Below are 5,711 nucleotides of genomic sequence, written 5' to 3' on the forward strand. Positions count from 1 at the left end.
TCAATGGGATCAGTTCTGGGAAAAGGTCTTAAAGAGCCCAAACAATTTTCAAAATCATGATAGAGAGGTAGAGGAAAAACTGGGAAGAGTAATAAAAGACTTGCAAGCAAAGTTTGGACAACAAATCAGCACCCTGCTAAAGGAGACCCAAAAAAATGCAGAAGAAAATAACACCCTGAAAAATAGCCTAACTCAATTGGCAAAGGAGGTTCAAGAAGCCAAGGAGGAGAAGAATGCTTTCAAAAGCAGAATTAGCCAAATGGAAAAGGAGATTCAAAAGCTCACTGAAGAAAATAATTCTTTCAAAATTAGAATGGAACAGATGGAGGCTAATGACTTTATGAGAAACCAAGAAATCACAAAACAAAACCAAAAGAATGAAAAAATGGAAGATAATGTGAAATATCTCATTGGAAAAACAACTGACCTGGAGAATAAATCCAGGAGAGACAATTTAAAAATTATGGGCCTACCTGAAAGCCAGGATCAAAAAAAGAGCCTAGACATCATCTTTCATGAAATTATCAAGGAAAACTGCCCTGAGATTCTAGAACCAGAGGGCAAAATAAGTATTCAAGGAATCCACAGATCACCGCCTGTAAGAGATCCAAAAAGAGAAACTCCTAGGAACATTGTGGCCAAATTCCACAGTTCCCAGATCAAGGAGAAAATATTGCAAGTAGCTAGAAAGAAACAATTCAAGTATTGTGGAAATACAATCAGGATAACACAAGATCTAGCAGCTTCCACGTTAAGGGATTGAAGGGCGTGGAATAGGATATTCCAGAAGTCAAAGGAACTAGGAGTAAAACCAAGAATCACCTACCCAGCAAAACTGAATATAATACTTCAGGGGAAAAATTGGTCTTTCAATGAAATAGAGGACTTTCAAGCATTCTTGATGAAAAGACCAGAGCTGAAAAGAAAATTTGACTTTCAAACACAAGAATGAAGAGAAGCATGTAAAAGTAAATAGCAAAGAGAAGTCGTAAGGGACTTTACAAAAGTTGAACTGTTTACATTCCTACATGGAAAGACAATATTTGTAACTCTTGAAACTATTCAGCATCTGGGTACCAGGTGGGATAACACACACACACATGCAAATGCACACACACACACACACACACACACACACACACACACATAGAGACAGAGTGCACAGAGTGAACTGAAGAGGAGGGGATAATATCTTTAAAAAAAATGAAATCAAGCAGTGAGAGAGAAATATATTGGGAGGAGAAAGGGAGAAATGGAATGGGGCAAATTATCTCTCATAAAAGAGGCAAGCAAAAGACTTTTTAGTGAAGGGAAAAAGAGGGAAGATGAGAGAAAAACATGAAGTTTACTCTCATCACATTCCACTAAAGGAAGGAATAAAATGCACAGTCATTTTGGTATGAAAACCTATCTTTCAATACAGGAAAGTGGGGGATAAGGGAATAAGCAGGGTGGGGGGGATGATGGAAGGGAGGGCATAGGGAGGAGGGTGCAATTTGAGATCGACACTCATGGGGAGGGACAGGATCAAAAGAGAGAATAGAAGTAAGGGGGGACAGGATAGGATGGAGGGAAATATAATTAGTTCTTACACAACACTACTATTGTGGAAGTCATTTGCAAAACTACACAGATCTGGCCTATATTGAATTGCTTGCCTTCCAAAGGAAATGGGTGGGGAGGGAGGGAGGGCAGATTGGCAGACAGGTGCAATTAGAACGCTCAGTGTTTTGAGGTGGGGGGAGGGGACAAAAGGGGAGAAAATGTGGAACCCAAAATTTTGTGAAAATGAATGTTAAAAGTTAAATAAATTAATAAAAAAAAGAAAAAAATAGTTTATTATCTATTTCCTCCTGCGACACATTTAACTTTTCCTTTAAAAATGCGGATACTATTCCATTTGGTGCATATGTGTTAAATACTGATATTTCTACATTATGGTACCACTTGGCAAAATGTAGTTTACCTATTTATCTCTTTTAATTATGTCTCTGCTTTTGTTTTGTCTGAGAATATGATTACTACCTATACCTTTTTTTACTTCAGCTGAAACATAATAGTTGCTGTTCCAGCCCCATATGTCACTGTTTCATGGGTTAATTTATTCCATTCATAGTCATAGATATAATTATTGTGTATTTACCTCTATCTTATTTTCTTGTGCTTATATCCTTTTCTCTCTCACACTTATTTTCCCTGTCTTTCCTCAAAAGTCTGTTTTGCTGCTTAATACTGATTCCCTTAATCTTCCCTCCTTTTCAGACAGATCTACACCTTTCTCTTAACTCTTTCCACTCCTTCTGTTTCCTGTAAAATAAATTGTATGCCCAACTCTCTCTCTCTCTCTCTCTCTCTCTCTCTCTCTCTCTCTCTCTCTCTCTCTCTCTCTCTCTCTCTCTCTCCCCCACTCTTTATGTATAGAAAGAAATAGAAATAAATATAGATAGATAGACAGACAGACAGACATGTATTTATATCTCTTTGAACCAATCTGAATGAGCTTGAAGTTCAAGTGTTGCCCACAACACTTGCATGTCTTTTTATATGAGATAATTTCTCCCATATTTATCCCTTCCCCTTTCTCTCAGTGCATCCCTCTTTCTCACGTCTTTGTTTAATCATGCCAGTATAATTGACTCATATCCATGTCCTCTCTCTATGTATAATCCTTTTAATTACTATAATGATGGTAAATTCTTTAGAGTTATATTGATTTTCTACCAACACAGGAATATAAACAGTTTAACCTTATTTAGTTCCTTATGCTTTCTCTTTCTCATTTTCCTTTTTATTCTTCTCTTGAGTCTTGTGTTTGAATATTAAAGTTTCTATTCAGTTCTGCTCTTTTCCTCAGAAATGCCTGGAAGTCTTCTATTTGATTAAATACCCATTTTCCCCCATTGTTTTCTTGGTAGGTTATTCTTCGTCCTAATCCCAGTTTGTTCATTTTCCAGAATACTATATTCATTATATCAGTAGGTAAATCTTTTTTGATTTGGCTTCACAATATTTCTAAGTTTCTTTTTAGCTGCTTGCAGCTAGAATTTTTTTTCCTTGTCCTTGGATTTATGGAATTCTCTTATAACATTGGTAAGAGTTTTCATTTCAGGATTTCTTTCAGGAGGTGGTTGGAATTCTTTGAATCTATATTTTAATCTCTGGCCCTAAGATATTGGGATAATTTTTTTGTAATTTCTTGAGCTATGATATTTAGATTTTTTTTTTACCATGGCTTTCAGATAGTTCAATAATTCTTAAATTACTTTCTATGTATTTGTCAATATCTATTAATTGTCCTATGAAATATTGCACATTTTCTTATACTTTTTCATTTTTTTGACTTTGTTATTTCTTAATGTCTCTGGAAGTTTCTACCTTCCATTTGTCCAGTTCTTATTAATGACTTATTTTCTTCCCTTAGATTTTATACTTCTTTTTCCATTTGGCCAATTCCATTTTAAGGATTTATTTTCTTCAGTATTGTTTATGACTTTTTCTTACCGAGTTTTTTTAATTTTTTTCATAGTTTTCTTACATTTCTCTCATTTTCCCCAATTGTTCCTGTGCTCTTATTTGATTTTTAAAATGACTTTTCGCTGCTCCTAGGGGGAGAAGTGGAGAGTGTGGGTTCCTCACCAGGGCTCTGTGACCATGTATGAGGCCACCCTAAGCCCCGTCTTCGGGGAACCATCCCGTGCCTGGTAATCCAGGACGTGGCCACCATCTCCTCCTCCTCATCCTCCTCCTCCATTGCTACTTTCTTCCTTCCCCCTCGTTCTGGCTGACCTGATCCCCTTCCTGGAGCTCCCTCCTCCTGGACTGAGCCCATGGTGCCTTTTCCCCTCCCCGAGCCATTCCTGCAGTCTCATCCACAGTCGCAGCCTCTTCATTCATCCTAGTGCATCACAGGCAGCACAGGTTCCACGATGTCCAACCAAGAGGCCTGCATGGAAGACAGTCACGTTGGGAGCTAGCACACAGTCTGAGATCCTCAACTAAATGCACAATTACAAGATTGGCTTTCACAAGTACAGTCCACAAAAAGAACGCTAGAGTCATTATTGACCCCCATGTAGGATATACTTAGTGTGGGTCTTGTGCTGTTCAAGCTTACCAACAACTAGATCCACCTATTACCCGGAGAATACTCATCCTTGGGACTTTCGCATCACATTCCCCTACTTCCATGTGAACTTTCCAGTGAGGATATATGGATATATGTATACACATAAAAATGTGTGTATACACACATATATGTATATATATACATGTATATATGTGCATATATGTGCATATATACACACATATAGATATAGATGTGTATGTAGATATATATATATATATACATATATAGATAGATACAGATATATGCATGTATGTATGTATATATACTTACCGAGAGATATAGATATATCTCTACCTCTCTCTCTATATATATATATAGTTATAGATATATATGTATGTCTGTATATGTATATATGTATTATATGTATATATATAGTGTGTGTATATATTTTATATGTATGTGTGCATATACACATACAAATACACACATATATACATATATATTTAGAACACCTCTGTGTTACCTTAATATTGATCAAAAGATATATGGAGAGCTATGGAAAACAGGAATGTTTGAGCCCATGTCTCTGCAGATAGATGAACGTGAACACAGTATTGGAATATATTTGCCTTATACTGCTAAGCCATGGAAAGCGAAAAAGATTAGTTTACCATTATTCCTCTATTGATTGGGTCTCTAAATGAGTCAAAAAGAAGAGAAATTCAGAAAACTCTTCAGAAAGTATCTGGCTGATCCTTGTAATTTCTTTGTGATTTCTTCTGATTTCTGCTATTGGAGTAAACGGTTCCATTACAATTGCTATGATGAGTCCCAGAGGGAGATTTATAAAATGGACATGAATATCACAGAACAAGTAAACCCTGTATCTTTTAGCAATTACTTGAATAAATACCATAACATAATATGTGGAAAACATCCCAATGGGGTGTTATTAAAACATCACAGATCTCCAGAACAACTGAATGATTATGAGCTTTTCGTTTTTGAATTATGCCCGGTCAAGCCAGAGTAGAAACTGGCAACACAGTTCAGTGAGTTATGTAGCTGGAACATTTATAATCCACTGAAGTTCTAAATACTCGGGAATATCATTTGCACATACTCCTTCGATAAATGGAGTTCCAGTCTACGCCATACAAAGATATAGTTCCTGGCCTTTGAGGATACTGAAACCTCAAAATTAATAGAATTTTCTTCTCTTTTTTCCCCCAGTATTTCTAGTTCTTCCTTACTTTCAACTCCTTATAAAATGCTTTCTTGTTTAAGACAATGGAAAGAAGGAAGGCTGACATTAAAATATTTTATGATTTAAAAAAGTAATGATGGATGCAAAGTCATGGTGGCAGATGGTTCTTCAAATACAGCCTGTAAAACATTTACTGTATTCTAAATTTATACTCTTTTCAGACCTGTACCCATATATTCAGCCTTCAGAATAGTTTTGCAAATTATAAACAAACAGAAAAGTGTGGAAATTTTTAAATAATGAAAATTGAATTTATAAATGATTTGTTTTAGAATATAATAAATCTGCAGTATAGTCAGTTACTATCCATGTTGTATAACAGACACCCTCTATTTTAGTTACTAATAAAGGGTTACACAACTAAAAAAAAATAGTTTC

At 35.8% G+C, this 5,711-nt stretch overlaps 1 pseudogene; it reads left to right on the top strand.

The window, feature by feature from the left end:
* The first annotated feature begins 3,926 nt into the window (after positions 1 to 3,926).
* Positions 3,927 to 5,154, top strand: LOC140531593 (protein MEMO1-like; annotated as a pseudogene).
* The last annotated feature ends 557 nt before the right edge of the window (positions 5,155 to 5,711 follow it).

This window comes from Notamacropus eugenii, chromosome 3 (genome assembly GCF_028372415.1).
Source record: "Notamacropus eugenii isolate mMacEug1 chromosome 3, mMacEug1.pri_v2, whole genome shotgun sequence".
NCBI lineage: Eukaryota > Metazoa > Chordata > Mammalia > Diprotodontia > Macropodidae > Notamacropus > Notamacropus eugenii.